At 31.4% G+C, this 20842-nt stretch overlaps 1 long non-coding RNA gene across 3 annotated transcripts; it reads left to right on the top strand.

Moving 5' to 3' along the window:
• The first annotated feature begins 7774 nt into the window (after positions 1-7774).
• On the top strand, positions 7775-12595 carry LOC139858439 (uncharacterized). Of its 3 annotated transcripts, none has more exons than XR_011762951.1 (5): positions 7775-8057; positions 8412-8474; positions 9968-10025; positions 10378-10816; positions 12327-12595. It is a non-coding gene; the product is annotated as an uncharacterized lncRNA (long non-coding RNA). The 3 variants fall into 3 exon arrangements; XR_011762950.1 differs by having other exon boundaries at positions 9964-10025; XR_011762949.1 differs by having other exon boundaries at positions 9964-10025; positions 10302-10816.
• Positions 12596-20842: the final 8247 nt, after the last annotated feature.

Below are 20842 nucleotides of genomic sequence, written 5' to 3'. Positions count from 1 at the left end.
GTGGGAGATTTTCTTATAAATTCACCTCCTTCGTTTCTTTACAACTCACACCTTCTGTTGATGCATTTTATGCAAGTCCCTGGACATCTACCCATGTCCATTGCAGGTATAACAGTTTACAGGCCACCATGATTGCTCGTTATTATCCTATCTGTGTTTGTATGTGGTTACAGGAACTGCAGGAACGAGATTTAGATGTTTGACTATGTTAGACTTAGTCAGACGTACGAGTGAAGCCTCACTAGTACGGCTGACAAGCTCATACGCACGGTTGATGCTGAGCTAAGTCACTATTACAACCTAAATGAGAAGACACGAGTGAGTGATCACCCGTACGGCTGATGAAGCCAACTCGTACGTGTGATGAATGAATCGTATGGGTGAGTCAACAGCAGGGGTGTATAAAGTCTTATGTTCTTCATTTTAGGTTAAGCCTCTCATTTGTTACACACATTCAGATCTAGTGAGCTCCTCCGATTCTCTCTCAGTCCAAATCACCCAGGTGGTGAATAATAGCTCTAGGTGTTGATCTAATCACACTTGATTTAGTTGTGGTTTGACTAAATTAATCAAAAAAAACTTAACCTATTCACTAGAGGGTTTGATTCACTTATTCCGCCATTGTGTGAGTTAAATCTGTTAATTTCTAAGTTCCTAGTCATGTTTCATCACCTTCTATTCTTTCCCCCTCAACACATATTTTAAAGTATTCATCAATATGCTCCATCCAGTTATGATTCTCGATATACTTCTAACTTTCATATCGGTCATTCTTCTTTTTCATCTACCGCCGGAAGAATCTATTTACTTTTACTATACTCTTGGGTTTATAGTGTTTCTAGTTCTCCCGTGTCTTTATATTGCTATATGCATCGATATATATGGTTTATAATTTCTGGTTTGTCGTTGGGCTTTATATGTTCCCTTATATTTCTAAGTCTCTGCTTCTGTCTTCTATAATCATTATCATTCACAGTTAATGCTCTCTTTTATTTGCTGCAATTTATACCCCAATTTCTATTTCGGAGTTTTGTCCTTTCGTTTCTTCTTCTTGCGATTAAGCACCGCTTGTAATGGTCCAGAATTCACAGATATGAATTTCAGAATGAACATTGTTAATGTTCTAAGAAGGAAATTGTGATGGCACGATCTTGACTTGTCAAATTACTAGAATACCTTAGAAAAGGCCGAAGCATCAAGAAATATTTTCTTGATATTTTAGAGGTTAAATAGAATACAAGAGTCGTATAACATGGCACATGATGATGTTATGATCTGTGAATCATCACGTTCCATTTAGAAACTCAGCATGACTTACTGTAATATAATCACATTGATCAAGTGTCATTATATTATACTAATTCATGCTTCAGTTCCCAACACTACTTCAAAATATTCCTATTTTAAACTTGAATGTTTCAGAATTTAGAAACTAAAATAGTTTCTTTTATGATATAATACAGATAGCGCGAAGAGGTAAATGATTTCAAATAAGAAAAATTAAGAAAATATCTTCAGAAATATGGAGGATATTTATAATGAAAGATATGATGATATTTTAGAATTTCTAATATCAGAGGATGATGAAGAATATTGTCCGCAGGGGTTTAGAGTCAGGAGCAAGGTATTCGTTAATGACTTCAGCAGGTACTGAATCATTTGGATCCTTTGAAGTCAGGTTCAGTCTTTGTAATTTGTCCACAGCCTCCTTCCTACTTTGCTCAATCCGTTTTCCAGTTCCAAAACTTCTCTTTTTCTGCGCTTTGCCAGCACACTTCATCATTATCATCCAGCTTTTACCGTTTAAAGTCGTTTATAGTTTTTACTGCTTCATCAGCATTTTTTCCATTTTCGGAGAACCAATTCGTAGTTCGGAGTGTTTTTCAGAAACTTCACATTCAAATTAAGTCCAGAAGATAGACGTTATATATACACATATAACTGTTGGCATAGACATGCTGCGAGATTTCAAAATAATGATTGCTAATTTCTTAATGATTCGTATGGCAATTCTCATTACAAGATGCGAATGAGTAAATGATGGGGTTTCAATGAATAATTATAATGACTTTTTGGAGAGGCTAAAGTCAAAGGGTAATGAAGTTGTTGGTACATCTGCTAATAATGTGGTGGAATGTAAAAGGTTCCCTGGTAACGATGGTGTATATCTCAAGGTTATAATAAGGTTAGTCTGACTGAAAAGTCGAAGTTGACTTGCTGGAGCTGTGACAAAACTGGCTACTTTGAATAGGAGTCGCAATGTTATTTTTGCTAATAAATGCCAAAGAATCTGACGCGGATACGTTGTTTAAACTTTTACTTTGGTTTCAAGAGTTTTTCGGGTACATAACTGTGGGTAACATGTGATTGGATCATCATCTCGATTGCTCATCATTCGAAGTGTCTTCAAAAATTTTCGAAGGGTTTGAACACATATTGTAATCGTTAACATACATTTGATGTTCTAACACAGTTTTGAAGCCAAAATATAGCTTGTGAAAGATGTAAGGATCTAATAGTGATGATTTTGGTCATATCTCAAGTTGAATTTTGAGATTTCAAAATCAGAATATGTAATTAAATTTTGAATGAGTATGGTTGTTTTGATTTCTATAAAAGAACGTATATTGTTGTGAAAGTAGGGAGTATAATGGATGATTTGCTGAATCAGATTCGAAGAATGTAACATATTAATTGTGAATTTATATATCTCTTGGGTATTACCTACCCGTTAAAAAAAAATTTCACAATTAATATTTTGTACAAAAGAATTTTATTACAGTCTTTATGAAAATATATATATATATATATATATATATATATATATATATATATATATATATATATGTATGTATATATATATATATATGTATGTATATTTTCTTTAGATGTAACATAGATTTAATGAGTTAATGTTAAATTAAACTCATTTGATTTACGGTTGAAACTAGAATTGAATAATCCCTAGAGGCTTTAAAAAGTACATAACTTTTACGCAGTATTTCTTTAATGACATTGAAATTATGAATCAATACTTCGTTATTTGTTGATGTATGATGTTCGGTTCGTGGAATTCTTGTGAATTTCGCAAAGTACGAATGATATTATCTGAAAAGTTTCGGGTACATCGATGATGAAAGTGTAAAATCAAATATATACTTGATTTATTATGAATTGGAATTTGTTGAATTGCGATAGAGATTGTAGTTAACGCTGGTTAAGTTGCGGCCGAAGGACATACATTATTGCATATTTGTAATATGAATTAACCGAGTAGTTAAGATTCACACACAATAGCTTAGCACGGGAAGATTTATTTCAATATATATATATATATATATAGTATACATATAATTTCTTCAGAGGGAATGAGTTAATTCTTCATAACTCGTTGATAAAATATACACGTTATTGATTCGTAATGATGTCCACAGTGATTCTTGAACTGACAGAGTTTGTGATGTTATCGGTGTTGTTGATTCGGATGTTGACTGTACTGACAATGCTGGTAACGCTGACGGTACTGTTGATGCTGTTGGTAAAGCAAGTTTAGCTTGTTAATCACACACCATTTTTGTCAGGGTTTCTACTCTTCCTTCTATCATTTTGGTTAGCTTAACTGATTTATGGTTAGGGCTAGATTAGATAATCTCTAAGACTTTAGAGATTACATAATCGTCGCGGAATGTTTCTCCAATGAAGTTATGAATTAATACTTCATCAGTTATTGTTGTTGGTACTCCTTGGTATCTATGGTGCGTATGACGTTGATGCTCGTGGGACAGATTGTGAAGTTGAGTTTTACGACGCAGTTGTGGTTGGAGGTGGTAATGGTACTGTTGGCGTTGATGATGGTGGTATTGGTTATGCTGCTGATGCTGCTGCTGGTGTTTGTAATCTCTGCACCATATTCTCCAAAGCCACTACCCGAGAGCGAAGCTCGTTGACTTCTTCTATTATACCGGGGTGATTGTCGGTTCGGACGAGTGGATAAATAAAATCTAAAATTTGATGTAATATATAATTGTGACGAGATACTCTGGAAATGAGCTAGAAAATGGTGTTTCGGACAGGTTCGCCGGTAAGTGCTTCAGGTTCTTCGTCAAGAGGGCAATGTGGTGGATGAAAGGGATCACCTTCTTCTTGTCTCCAATGATTGAGGAGGCTACGAACCCATCCCCAATTCATCCAGAATAGGTGATGACTGATTGGTTGATCTATTCCGGTCACATTGCTTTCGGAGCTTGAATGGGATTCCATTTCGGAATCTGAGTGACTTGAACTGATGACGAATTCCATTTCGTACGATTGGATAAAGGAATTTTTTTTTCCCGATATGAAATGATTTTGGCTAACGGATGGTATTCTAATTACATAGAATATATATATATATATATATATATATATATATATATATATATATATATATATATATATATATATATATATATATATATATATATATATATATATATATATATATATATATAGATCAAAAGATTTTGTAGATTACGGAGGACTTTGCAGGATATGTCAGACAAAGTTTAAAGTAACAGATACGATAAGATATGATTTAGCAGATATGCTAAGATATGAATTTTTATCTATACACTATTCATGCAATCAATGCAGCAAGACGTGTCTTAAACTAAAAATGATAAGCAGGTAATTGCCTGAGGATGATAAGTAGTTAATTTTCGACACAAAATGATAAGCAAAACTTTTGACATGCAGACACGGTCAAAGTCCAGACTCACTAATGCATCCTATCGACTTATCAGTTAGACACACTAATGCAGACCTGGTTCGCTAAGACCACCGCTCCGATACCAACTGAAAGGACCCGTTCATATACATTATAAATGATTCACAATAGTTGATTACATTGCGAGGTATTTGACCTCTATATGATACATTTTACAAACATTGCATTCGTTTTTAAAAGACAAACTTTCTTTACATCAAAAATTGACAGGCATGCATACCATTTCATAATATCCACTATCCAACTATAAATTGATTTAATAATAATATTTGATGAACTCAATGACTCGAATGCAACGTTCTTCGAAATATGCTATGAAAGACTCCAAGTAATATCTTTAAAATGAGCAAATGCACAGCGGAAGATTTCTTTAACACCTGAGAATAAACATGCTTTAAAGTGTCAACCAAAAGGTTGGTGAGTTCATTAGTTTATCATAATCATTTATTTCCATCATTTTCATAGACCACAAGAATTTCATTTCCAGTTCTCATAAATATACGTCCCATGCATAGAGACAAAAATAATCATTCATATGGTGAACACCTGGTAACCGACATTAACTAGATACATATAAGAATATCCCCCATCATTCCGGGATCCTCCTTCGGACATGATATAAATTTCGAAGTACTAAAGCATCCGGTACTTTGGATGGGGTTTGTTAGACCCAATAGATCTATCTTTAGGATTCGCGTCAATTAGGGTGTCTGTTCCCTAATTCTTAGATTACCAGACTTTAATAAAAATGGGCATATTCGATTTCGATAATTCAACCATAGAATGTAGTTTCAATTACTTGTGTCTATTTCGTCAAACATTTATAAAAGCGCATGTATTCTCAGTCCCAAAAAATATAAAGGGTAAAAAGGCAAATGAAACTCACCATACTGTATTTCGTAGTAAAAATACATATAACGTCATTGAACAAGTGCAAGGTTGACCTCGGATTCACGAACGTATCAATATTGAGATTCAATATTGCAAGAAAGGTACGTAGACGCAACGGAAATGATAAACACTATATTGACCTCACGAGCATACCCATGAACCATACTCAATTACCTCCATAGCTATAACCCATAATTTCCTTAATCCTACCCTACTCGAAAAACAATTTCGAAATCACTCGGACAGCACTCCGTCGTAATATTTTATGTATACTAATAATATCTTGAAATAATACGGAGTAAATATATATATGTAAATTGATTGAGAGAGTTTAGAGAAAAATATTTTCAAGTTTCTATGAAATAATGAAACCTATTGAATTCTATTTATAATAGATTTTTGAATTATTAAAGTGAATTATTAAAGTATGAATTATTAAAGTGAATTATTAAAGTATGAATTATTAAAGTGAATTATTAAAGTATGAATTATTAAAGTGAATTATTAAAGTATGAATTATTAAAGTGAATTATTAAAGTATAAATTATTAAAGTGAATTATTAAAATTAAAGTAAAGTAAAAATAAAGTAAAGGTAAAGTTTAAGTATAGTAAAAGTATAAAACTATGTACGTATAATACGCGTATAAATATATATAATATTAATTTAAATCGTTATATATATATTTAATAAAATAAAATATAAATATCGTTATCTTTATCATACTAGTTAAGTAATGAGTTGTCAAAAGTGGTTTTAGATATTTATAAAAGTTATATACGTTTTAATAATAAAGTTCTTTTTAAACTGAAAATATTTTTGTACGTTTGAAACTAAATAGATCAATCGAGTCTTTATGAGATTCAATCTTCCACTATCCTTTGTCTAGTTCTCAATGATTGACAATTTGTTCTTATTTATAAATTACTTTACCATTTTCTGAATATTGTTAAAATGGAAAGATTTCTCAAATCAACGTGGGCCTTTCAACAGAGACTTGTAATCATAATTCAATATATCTGATAATTCAATCATTTGATCTTATCTTCTAATTCCATTGATAAACATTTTGAAACAGATACAATCATATAAAGTATTTAATCTAATATTTTGTTTACGTTTCAAGTTATAATATATATACACATATACATATATAATCATATTCGTTTAATGGTTCGTGAATCGTTGGAACTTGGTCGAGGTTGAATGAATGTATGAACATAGTTTAAAATTCTTGAAATTTAACTTAACAAATATTGCTTATCGTGTCGAAAACATATAAAGATTAAAGTTTAAATTTGGTTGAAAATTTCCGGGTTGTCACATAATTAGCAATTATGAGGTAATCAGACTTATTAGTAAACTAGTTTTATAAGCCCGTGCGTTGCACGACACTTGTATAAATTGGTATATGATTACGTTAGTATTGATAGTCACCAAATGTATAATACAATTATAATAAAAAAAAATCGTTTATCACCGATAACATTTGTATCGAAAGTATTAGTATCAAAAGCATTGTATACGATAATGTTAGTATTACACACACACTTTATATAATGTATGATAACATGCGTATGAGGTATTGAAAACATTAGTATCGTAAACGTTAATATTGAATACAGTTACAACACAACAATCAGTTGTTCTCATTAAATGTCGCAAAGTTTCTTGAACATAGAGTGATACGTTTATGAGCCCGTCCGCTAAATTATTATTTAATTTTATTTTTGATAACGTCAACTGTGAAGTTCTATTGCTTCTGTTACTTTTATTTTTTTATTTATTTAATTTGATATTTAAAGTAATTGTACTTTATTTAAAATATGAATACTTTCTTTATTTGAGAAAATCAATCTATCTATTCTACTCCTTTAAACCCCTAACTTGATTACATCACTTAACTAATTTTTCCCCTCACATCACAATAATTCTGGACAGCTGGCACTTAATTAGGATAAGTACATGACATCATGCATAATATTTGCTTTATATAACTAATTAATACTTAATAATAAAATTAATTAATTAATAAAACTACAATTAAAAAAAAAAGGCGGTACATGTTTTATATTTTAAGAGGAAAGGAAAGAGGAAATAAAAGACAGATAAATTAAAAGACATGGAGCAGATAGAGCATGATTCTCTTGGAAGATGCACACGCGTGCCTTCACCTTCACCCTTTTCTATGTTTCAATTTTAAAATCAAATAAACCAAGCATCGCCATTCTCCACAGATCTGTTCCAGATTTCATCCATCACCATCGCCATTCTAATTTCATCAAAACCCTAAAAAAACACTCCAGCCCCTTTCAATCTTTCGTCGACATTCCATCGCCATTCATCATCTTCATCTTTCATCTGGATCTTTTCATCATCTTTAAGATCAACAAGTTCTTTAGGTAAGTTAATTTATTTAGATTAAGGTTTATATTTGCATTATTAATTATCATTCAATATTCAATAAATTCAAATGAAAGGTTCATATTTATTCGATTAGTTGTTCATCTCGATTTTGTTAAAATATATTATTGAACCATGAGTTTATTTTGTACAATAAAGGGTGTATGTATGTATGGATAAGATAATGGGAATGAGAAAAACTTACTCTGTGTTGCTAAATAACTTGAAATATTAATCAAACGTTCAAAATTGTGTTCGGTATTTTGTGTGTACATGGTTTTTGCTTTAACTTTTTGTTACGTATTTTGTTCCAGCTATTAAATCTGGGTGTAAGTGTTTTTTTTTATATGCAGATGAATTCACTACAAGATTGATTCCTACAAGTATTGATCAACATCAAGAAAAAGCCTCTGATGGTTTGTTTTTGTTTTACATTTTTTTTTTTTTTCAGTCACTTTTTTGCTTCAATTAGTTAATGGATTTTCAAAATTTTAATGTAATTTCGAAAGCTTTTTGGATGCATCCAACGTGTTTGATAAAATGCCAATGGGAAGTGGCCATTTTCAGATATTCTTGTGAGGTTATTTATGTATTGTTCTCAACTCTAAAATGTTTCTAATGTAGGTTTGAATTGGTTTACACTCTCTTTTGATTTTTTTTTTTTGAAAGGCAATAATAATTATATTAATTAAATACTAGCAAGATGCTAGGAGATACAATCATACAAAAGTAAAAGTGGGTTACATCACGACACTCAATCGGACCTTCTACAACGACTTCAAACTCGAAATGACTAACACAAAAATCTAAACACGATTACAACGCGAGTAGGAAAACCTACAACAACATCGATTACACTCGAAAACAGCATATGAACGATCAACCATGAAAATAAACCACTTGATAACCAAAACATATCAACAATATCACATCAGGGCAAACACCAGAATGAAAGCATGGAAACGGACTACGACCCGAAAACACACCACGAACCCACGAAAATCTAAACCAACTATCCAATCACGCAATCAAAAATCGGGTGGTGATACTGTAATATGACAGATGATAACCAAGAAATAGCCCACGATTAAATCGACCACCATGCTGAAGCAGATTAGATCGACCACCATGCTGAAAATACCCACGACCTGATAAACAAACAACCACCACCGTCGCAAGCCTCCACCGTCTTTAACCACTTGAAACCACGAGATCTTTACCCACATGAAACCACGAAAACTTTCACCACGATTACGCACACAACAACCACAATCCACGACCACAACCCGAATCACGAACCTGCAACCACAACACCCACACCACGAACCTAAACCACGAACCAAACCACGAAATTACCTGAAGATAGAAGCAGAGAGACGGTGGAGGAAGAAACTCGAATCTGCCGGCGACCGGAGAAAGGAAGACGATATCATCAGCGAACCACAAACCTCCGACGAACCAAACCACGAACACAACAGATCGGCGCCGGAACCGGCCGAACCGCTAGAAATAACCCACCAAAGCAATGATCTATAAACACGACCTGAGTACTCGATAACCAAATCCCATGAAACCATTCACTCGAATTGAACAGACAACAAAAACGATTAAAGCAAGAACAAAAGAGAGAGTAACAGAAAAGGGAAAACAAAAAACAGAGTGAAGGAGAGAAGTAGAGAGGTCCTCCGGACCGCCGGAGAAAACCGACGGCCGGAGGAGGAGAAAGATAGTGATGGCGGCGATCAAGTTACACTCTCTTTTGATTTGTTGTCTTATATTAGTAAAGTCATGATATATAAAGTCGAGGTATGAAATAATGAAATTGAATGATTGTTGAAGGAAATAATGAGGTATATTTGTCTAATATTCTATAAAAGTTAACTTCCTTTATGTTACTTGTGGTAGATAGAAGTTTTTCATGTTAGGCTGAAACGACAACGGGTATTCTGGAGCTTCTTCTTTACAAGGTATAACCAAATATGTATAAATCTTTTGATATGGCAAGTTTTATTGCCTTTCTACTTCTCCATGTCCTACTCAGAGAGTAAAGTTTGTTCACTTTTTTAAGTAACTTGCTCAAATAAAAGAGACTTTGTGTTGAGAAAAATGGTGCTCTGTATTATTGTTACAATGTTACTTTGTGTGCTATACTTAAAATTGTATTTGAACCATGTCTTAACTGTCCATATTTTCTGAAGTAAGGTCAAGAGTTATTTTTTAATTAGGTCTTATGAATTACACAGTGATGTTTATTGGTCATCTTAGAGAGCTCTCACTTTCAGTGGCTTCAACGTCCTCCTTCTCTGCTTTTTGTCACAGGTTAAGTTCTCATGGTAGTGCTACTACATATGCTTAACAAAGTTGTAAAAGGTCAGTATTGATTAATTTACCATAATTTTGACTTCCTGGTTTTTTTTTTTTTTTTTTTTTATAGTATAGGTAGATTTAATTATGCCATATGTGGACATAGGTGTTAATTGGATGTGTTTGATTTTGGTTAAGCTATGTTTGATTTTGGTTAAACTTTGATTGAAATTGAATATGTAAGAATTTTTATTAGTATTTTATTTAGTTATAAGGCTAATGTAGTTCCTTCTCTTTGTTCATATGTTAACTGTCAATCTCTGTTCTTCTTTTTCATAGTAATCTTTGTGTTTGGTTTAACATTATATTGGTATCATTGTAGTGCATTTTATTCGAGCCTTGGAGAAATGGCATCTGATGGATTAAAGCTTTTCCAACAATTCTTTGATAAAAGGTGAGTAACATTTATTTTAAGATTTGGTAATTCACGTAACTACTAATGATCAATCCTTAATTAATGATGTTACTTAATTACGGATTGAGTGCAATAAGATTGTAATGGAGGATGGAATGTTTGATGATTATTTTGGGCCCTGATGATCGTCTTTCACTTTAACTATCAAGTGATCAACCACCCCGACCCGGTCTTGATTGTTAATTAGCTTAATTCACCTTTACGCGATGTTAAAATCCCTTGGGCAAGATCACAAGTGGAAATTACAAAGGCTTAGGCAAAATGGCAGCGAATCAACAACCTATAAATGAGAGGCCAAGCTCCCTATTTATAGGAATCGAAATATCCGCGGTCTGCGAGTTACTTAACTATCCGCGGAAACTCAGCGGATTAAACCGCGGTCTTGCATTAATGCGAAAACATAACCGCTGTACTTATTTTCAGCGAATATTGTATAGCTTTGCCTTATAACTCGCGTAGTTCTGCCTTTGGCTTTTAGCAAATAAAATATACATATACAATGCCATGTATATGATCAACTAACATCTTTCTATATCAATTTTAAAACTAAAATGAGTGACTGTGAAAGCTACGGCATTTTTGACTTTGATGATGTTGTGCTATATTTAAAACTTGCATACTTATTTTAAATGGGAGTCTAAGACAGTGTCATAAAGATGATTTGGCATACTTATTTTAGGTCATAGCAGCTTCACTTGGTGCAGCAGTTAGGTTTAAGAAGTTCTTCATTGACATGGTCTTAATATAAGTTGTATTACAATCATGCAATTCAATAATGTTTTAGTTATATGACAATGTTAATGAGTTGTACCATATTTGTTTCTACTTTATAAATTTAGTTAATTTGTGTACGCTTATAGAACAACTGCCCTCAACTGATTGTGACAAAGACCTTCTCAATGGGTATGTTCACATATTTCCAATAATGCCTCTCTGTAGTTTTGATGTTTTATATAAGAAATGAGTTATAATGTCTAAAGTTCTAGAATACAATTATGTTTTTAGGAACAAAATGGGTAAGATATTGGGTTGTGTTCTTATACATGCATTTTGAGAGTATTTATTTATCAACTACATTATTGAAAACACAATTGCTAATTAACAAAATTGTATTTTGCTTGCTTGGGTGTTATGAATGGATGTTATAATCTTTGATGGTTTCATATGTGGTGTATTATAATATTAGATCTTAGACTTAGACTCGAGAGTAGTTTGTTCACCTTGACTTTGGATACTTTGACTCGATAAGAGTTTGTTCACCTTGATTTGAATGAAAAATAAGGTTTCTATATATGTGTAAATGGATTGATTTATTCTGATATTTAAGATCTTTTTGTAACTACTATCCATGTTTATATATAGATTAACTTCTTTCGAATAGTTGTTTTAAGTTCTAACCTTTAATGACGGTTTCATATCATATTCGTTGTTTTTATTGGCCACAACGAACTTTTCATATTTTGCATATTTCATTACTTGGATATGTTAGGTTCATGTGCCCAAAGTTGTGTTTTAAGGATAGCTTCTTTTACATCTGATTTGTCAATAGCATTGGATGCTGATATTGAAACAACTTAAGACCCTAAAAGATCCAATTGAGAGTGTTGTCAAGGTCAATTTTCTCTAAAACTCATCCAACAAGAAGAAGATGTTTGTTGTTATCAAGCTAGAAAAGCTTTTGAAGAATATGATATCTTAACTTTTTAATGTTTTAATTTGTTTGTCTTTGAAATTAACGATGATGTATGTTATGGATGGCTCCTTAATTGCTAATGTGTGTTTTGTTATAAGTTTTCATTGTAGTGGTTTATGCAATTGAAAATAAAAAACAAGGTCTGCCACATGCACACATTTGTTTGGCACTACAAAGTTCGTATAAGTTTTAAATGGGTCAACTTGAGAACTAATGATCTTCCTACTACAAACAAGATGTGATGGTTTGAAAATGAATGAAGTCTTAAAATGCTTTTCCTTTTGTTTGTCAAGATTTTGTACGTTAAGACTTCATTTGTATTGCAGCTTTTTATTGTCGTTCTTTTAAATTTGTAATTAAACATTGTTGGTTTTTTATTTCATCCATGTTGAGCAAGTATGCTATTTTTTCTACACGTTGATTACAAAAATATCAAAACACACATCATGGTTAAATAACCATCGTCAAATAAAATTTATCCTTCAATAAAATTTCCTTTAAAACCCCGTGTTACCACGGGTCCTTGAACTAGTTAAATAGATGTGAAGAACGATAGAATGACACGTGTCAAAAATAAAGGAGAGGACGAGGGGTTGACACGTTAGCATAATGACACGTGCTTTATATAATGTATAGAAGATATAGATAGATTAATCAATTCTCTTCATATTATATTCCTATCATAGTGTAATTATTATCTAATTATAATTATAGATCGTAAATTTGTTAACTTTGATCTAAAGAAGAATAACTTTAGTCTAATTACATAAAGCTTTACTTTACTTTATATGAGGTTTAAGAGGGTTTCAGGGTTACACAGATATAATAAAAACTATTATATTATGGCAACCCTTATATTTACTAAATGATCTATTATTCCATAATAGTTCGTGACACTTCATTTACTGCCTATAACATTTGAATTTTTGAAATTTTTTATTCTTAACTTTAATTTTAGATGTTTTTATTATATAATAAATTTATTTTTAAAGTGTTTTATTAACATAACTTCTATCAAGTATTATATAATAGAAGAAAAAAAAAAATTAAGGTTAAAGTTGAAATATGATCGATAGTTAAGGTAAATTAAAATCAATTATGTTAGTACTTGAGTCTAAATGCAATTAAACAGTTATGTTTGTACGTAGTATACTTTTCTTAATATTATTTTGTGACACAATTTATCTAAAATTTTGGTTGCGTCACTGTTGTAAATTCACGAGTTTAATAAAAAAAAATTACATTATAATATTGCAGTCATTGACCTGTGAATTATATATATATATATATATATATATATATATATATATATATATATATATATATATATATATATATATATATATATATATATATATATATATATATATATATATATATATATATAGAGAGAGAGAGAGAGAGAGAGAGAGAGAGATATATATTTAATCAAGAAGTGAGCACTTTTTTGAGAAGAAGTGGAGGAAGTAAATTTTTTTCATTTTTTTTCGAATTTTTTTAGGCATCAAGATCATATCAAAATATGAACACTAAAAAAAACACTTTGTGATGAATGTTATTATTTTGGCGGAAAAACTCTCGAAGAAAAAAAATGAAAACATGCATCATGAGTAATATTATTCTTCTAAGTTTTTTTAGGGTTTAATTAGTAATTAGAGTTTAGAAATTATTGTTCAAAAATTAGGGTTTAGCTATTAGGGTTTAGAAATTAGGGTTTAGGGTTTAGAAATTAAGGTTTAGATTGAATTTTTTATACGAACATACTGTTTAGAGTCTACGGTTTTGGGTTTTGGGACTAAACTCAAAACACTAAACCCTAAACTCTAAACCCTAAACTCTAAATCGGGCTAAATTTTGAAAAAAACCCTTCATATAAGATGCAAGAAAACAACATTCCAAAAATATTATTAGCAATAACATTAATCATGATGAATGTTATCAATTATTTCTTCGATCGTTTTTCCGCTCAAATAATAACATTTATCATAAAGTGTCTTTTTTAAATGTTTATATTTTTACCTAAACTTGATGTTGAAAAAAAAAATTCAAAAAAAAGGAAAAAAATTTACTACCCCCACTTTCCCCCAGAAAAGTGCTTCCCTCTTGATGATGACTATATATATATATATATATATATATATATATATATATATATATATATATATATATATATATATATATATTCGTTCTACAATGAAATATAAAAGTGAAAGAAAAAACAATAAAAATGAAATCTTATGATATAATTTGGAAATGAAATATGAGAGGAAAGATTATAGTATAAATTTTTTTGATAGAAGATTAGTAGAGAGAATTTGAAGTACAAGTAATATGGATTGAACAATATGTTGTTAATATTAAAAAACATGCTAAAAGATTTTTATTTTTGAATGGTGTATACCAAAGAAACCAGTAATATTACATGCAAATAAATTTAGCTTTCATTAAAGTTTGAAAAAAAATTGAAGTTGTAAACTTCTTTTAGAAATTTTTATTTTAATAATAAATAATAAATAGACTATTAAAAATAACAAAAAAATATTAAAATAATAATATCATATTTGTCCATATATACCCTTACTAACCTTAATAATCACATATTTACCTACCCAAACATGATTATATCATATATGCCTATTCTTAGCTTTTATATATAACATAGTTATCCAGTTAAAAATGATAATATCATATATGTCCATTTTAAACAATTATATTCATCATATATACTCATTCATTGAATCGTCAAAATAGCAATCTACAAATTTACTATTATAATGCAAATTGAACCAACTAACATCTTATAAAATGAATATCGTGTACACCTGTTGATCATAAACAATAAATGATTCATAAAGCTTCGAATTGTTGTGGTCCGTCTAGCAATAGTATAAGCTCGTGTCATCTCATCGTATTGTAGTGATCCACAATCACTTAACTATTGTATAACTCAAATTCGCATATTTTAACCTTTATATACTAAAAGTGGTTAGAAATCTGGTAGTTTTAGTTATATTTGAGTGTAGTTTTGACTTTGCGTTTACCTTACAAACGGTTCCTCAACTTTGCCTCAATTCCAACAACAACCCTTCAACTTTACACTTTTTAGGGGTAAAAAGTGTAAATATATAATTTAATTAAAATATAAGAAACTAATTCCACCCGAATTTATAACGGACTCTATCTTTTCGCTGGGTGCGAGTTAAATTTTTCAGAGACCACCTTCAACTCGGAAAAATCTTCCGAACCCAACGGGACTAACTATACGCGAAACGGACACTTCTCAAAAAAACGCTAAACACAACGACAACCCGTATCTTCCCGCTCAGCACGTGTTAAATTTTTTCGACGGCAGCGTCAGACTCGAAATAATTTTATGAACATAACGAAACTAACCACGTTCGAAACGGGCACTTTTTAAAAAGCGCTAAACAGAATGACAGCCCGTATCTTCCTCCTCGACGCGAGTTAAATTTTTCCGACATCACCGTTAGACTCGAAATAATTTTATCAACAAAACGAAACTAACTACGTTCGAACCGGATATTTTAAAAAAAACATTGAAGACGACGACACATACAACGGCGCTTAACACACGGCCCGTTTTCCCCTCTGCAAAATACACAACTCTACATTAAATATGAATACGCAGGCCGAAAGACCCCGCCGCAACGCGTGGTCCGATCCGGACTAGTATATCACTATGTTGGTCAAAAAAGAACTAAAGAGTGCTATTGCGGACGTAAGTAAAAGAAGTCATCAATTGTAATTAGTTTGATATAAATATCAAAAAAATTCACGAAACGTATTGAGTTTACTGTTTGTATCCTATGCATTCGTGGTTACTGGTTCACATCATTTCCGCCCCCTTGGTCGTTTATGTACTGTGGTAACAATGCATTCCCATATCAATGATGGGTATGTTATATTTGATTGTATATAGTTTCGTTGTGTATACTAAATACTAAATAAAAGTTGCAATTGCCTTTCAACAAATAACTCCAAAACAATCAACAATAAAATAATTACAGTCACTTAATATACATAAAAATAACAAATAGTAATCACAATATCTTATCACCAATTCACCATGTAATAGCTTTATGCGGGTGAAGAAAATTAGATTATTAGTTTTTTGAACAAGTCGTAGTCACAATATCTTTTCACACTTCGTTTGAACAAGTCGAGTTATTCATCTCGATTCGTTGTTTTTCATGATGATTTTGATCTAGTTCCTTCACAAAAAAATGATAATCGAAGTTCTAGGAATTTATTCCAAGTTTCAATTTGAAGTAATTCGTGTATTAGATTTTGTGTTCATTGGATATTACCTCAATTAAAATTTTAAATACGCAATCCTTTTTGCGAGCAAAAATTATGTTGCAATTTTTTTTGGGCTTCAAATTGGAGGTTACCATGATTGTCAAATTAAATAACTTAGATTACCTTCTCGGGCCTTTTTTCCATACAATAATAACACATAAGCTACCCTAATACATTAGAGCTTGTTAACTCATCAAAATGACATCATCACAAACTCTCTTCTATTAAATAATGTAGATAAATTTTGAACTTTAAAGCCTACTACGATCAAATATGATCGTATTTTTTAAAAAGACTAGAATAATATATCATGATAGCGTCAACATTTGATATAATGATTAAGAAAAGACTGATTAAGAAAAGACTTAACTCAGTTATCCTTCAGATACTTCATTTGAATAACTAGTAATACCACTATATGCAGATGATGTCATTATCTTTTCAGATTGGAACGCTATAGAGATGAGACGAATTGTTATGATCTTAGAGATCTTTTATGGAGTATCCGGGCTAAGATTGAATGTCTCTAAATCCCTTGTTTTCGGAATAGGGGTGGATGATGTAGAAGTGGCTACGATGGCAAATAGTGTTGGAGCTCGAGCTGGTACTTTTCCTACTACTTATCTAGGTGTTCCTATTGGTACTAGCATGAAACGAGTTTCAAATTGGGACTCATTAGTGGAGAAATTCAGCTCCAAATTATCGATGTGGAAGGCGGCATCAAAGTTGGTAACGATAACATTCATTTATCTCACTTTATTTATGCAGATGATGTCATTATCTTTTCAGATTGGAACGCTATAGAGATGAGACGAATTGTTATGATCTTAGAGATCTTTTATGGAGTATCCGGGCTAAGATTGAATGTCTCTAAATCCCTTGTTTTCGGAATAGGGGTGGATGATGTAGAAGTGGCTACGATGGCAAATAGTGTTGGAGCTCGAGCTGGTACTTTTCCTACTACTTATCTAGGTGTTCCTATTGGTACTAGCATGAAACGAGTTTCAAATTGGGACTCATTAGTGGAGAAATTCAGCTCCAAATTATCGATGTGGAAGGCTAATCTTATTTCCGTGGGCGGTCGCTTAACTTTAGTGAAATCGGTTATGGGTAGTCTCGGCATTTACTTTATGTCGTTATTCAAATGTCCAGAAACGGTGTTAAAGAAACTTGAATCTATTCGTGCTAGATTTTTTTGGGGAGGAAACAAAACAGATAAAAAGATGGCATGGATCAAGTGGCACAAAGTTCTCGCTTCTTTTGAGAAAGGAGGTCTAAACATTGGAAGTCTCAAAGCTTTCAACTTGGCTCTTATTTTTAAATGGAGATGGAGATTTTTAACCAGACCGAACGATATGTGGGTATCCATCATTAAGTCTATTCATGGTAATGTTTTCGAAGTCACCAAATCTTCTACTTCGACTGTGTGGTCTAATATTGTTAATTCATGTTCGAATTGCATTGCTGAGAAGTATGTTCCTACTGATTTTTTTCGATTGTCCATTGGTGATGGTAGAAAAATCCGTTTTTGGTACGATTTATGGGTTGGAAATGCTCCTTTGAAAGATAGATTTAGTCGTTTATTTCATCTAGACTCGTCCCCTTTTGATACCATCGCTGATAAACGCAACAATAATGAGTGGATATTCGAGTGGACGAGGGACCGTTTGAGAGGTAGAACTGCTAGTCTGCTGTCTATGTTACTTGAGGAGATAGGCTGTCCAACGTTGTCTAATAGATCTGATTCGTGGTTGTGTTCGATCAACAACGAAGGCGAATTCACTGTTAAAGATACGAGAGTTCATATGGATAGTCTTCTAACTCAGTCTTCGATTACTAGCACTTCATGGTTTAAGTTTTTGCCTCGCAAAGTTAACGTTTTTTTGTGGCGCTTTCGGCTCAATTGTCTTCCTGTTCGGTGGAATCTTTCCGCTAAGGGGATAGATATTGATTCGGTCGTTTGTCCAGCATGTGATAACGGGGTAGAGACGTCCAGGCATATTTTCTTCGAGTGTATTTTTGCTACTGAGATTTGGCGTAAGATTCGTATTTGGCTCGATTGTGGTATGGCTCCCTTAGTCTCATGGGATTCTTTTATATCTTGGTTGGAAGGTGTTCGGATACAAGTCTCTTCAAAGAATCGGATTATTGCGGTGGTGGTGACAAGTTTATGGGCGTTGTGGCGTTTTCGTAATGGTCTTGTTTTTCATGATTCGTTTTGTAGTAGAAGTAATCTATTTGATGTAATTAGGCTAGTTGCTTTTCGTTGGTTGAAAAATAGAAGTCAGGGTGTTCCAAATTGGAACACATGGCTCTCTATTCCTTTGTAATCTTCCCTTAGCGTCTAGCTAGGGATCGTTTTTCTAATATATTCATTTTTTGGCCGTAAAAAAAAAAAAGTAATACCACTATATATTTGTTGAGTAGTTGATGTGCTGAATTGTAACCTTTATTTTTGAACGGATTTGAGTTGTTTTGTTACACGAATTGATTTATTATATATATGGTATTTTAATGAATTCAGGTTAATTTCACACATATATAGGCAACTAGTCCTATCCGCGTAGTTTAGTTTTATAGGTAAATCCGATTCGTTCCACAGGGAGATGGAGTATTTTAATGGTTTTTATAGTCTTTGAAGTTAAACTTATTTAAAGGGGGTTTTGGATTAGGAATTTATATTTAGTATAATAATAATAAAATATAACTAAATCTTAAATTAATTAAACTACTTTAAAAATTACACGATTAAATGATTTATAATTATTAACTTAAAAATAAACTAAATGAAACTATACTAATTGTGATAAAACAATTTTATTACTAAATGGCAATTAATAAAGCAATAACTTTCAATAAAACTAAAAGATTAGAATTTTGTTTTGAGCAATTAAAATATAATACAAATTTACTTAAATTAACTAAATAATAAATTTTTATTAAATTAAAACATGAATTAAAGAAAATTATAATAATTAAACTAATTATAAATTAATTACTTTAAAATAATAATTAAAAGATTTAATTTAGACTTTGGAATTTAACTAAATTCGTAACAGTAGTATTTTAATACGTACGCGTTTCGCGTACATATATATGCGTTCCGCGTATATTTTTGGAGGTACGCGTTTCGTGGGATGATCTACACGATCCGCGTATGTTATAAACGATGTGACAAATGAGTACTGTTTAAACTAAAATATAATGATATATAATTTAAGTTTTATGAATAATAATCCGTAAAAATTAATAATAATAATTACTTGCAATATATAAATGAGAGTGTCTACTTAAATGTGTCACCTCTAGATCCGTGGATTGTTTTAAGATTAAGCTCTATTAAAATGTTTAATATAAAACTTTATATTTTTCTTTCGAATAAATAAAGTTTCGACTAACTAAATTAAATCTAATTTTCATCTGATTTTATTTAGTTAGTTACTAGTCTCCAAGTATTTAAATTGAGACCCAACCCAGTTTTGACTTTCGCCAAAACCTAAATCATAACGGTTTCCCTTTTTACAATTTCACTATTATATGACTAGTGATATTACCCAAACCACCGAACCTTATTTCTAATTTAGTGTTAATAAATTATTAATAAGTTCGTCTAAATCACTTTTAATGTTGAAGCTAAATTTATATAAATAAAAATAACTTTCGTTATTTGAATCTTAATAAATTTAGTGACAAGGGTTAAATATCTAAACACATGATAATGGTTCTTTTAGTTAGGCTCAATGTTAAAAATACTTAAATTACATTTTAATTTTCACAAATGATAACAATCCATTTCACTATGGGCTCTACATCTAAGCAAACACTAAGGAAATTAGCTACTCATTATACTAGGGTAAACATGAAAATATAAACATACAAACATAATAATAATGATAAAAATTGATAACGATAATTTTAATGGAATATACTTACGAAAATCTTCACTTTCATTAACTTCAAACGGTAGAAAATTACAATAATAACACCCTTTA

Source organism: Rutidosis leptorrhynchoides, chromosome 7 (assembly GCF_046630445.1).
Source record: "Rutidosis leptorrhynchoides isolate AG116_Rl617_1_P2 chromosome 7, CSIRO_AGI_Rlap_v1, whole genome shotgun sequence".
In the NCBI taxonomy this organism is placed as follows: domain Eukaryota; kingdom Viridiplantae; phylum Streptophyta; class Magnoliopsida; order Asterales; family Asteraceae; genus Rutidosis; species Rutidosis leptorrhynchoides.
The sequence above is the reverse complement of the archived record's forward strand: the minus strand, read 5'-3'. Positions and strand labels throughout refer to the sequence as shown.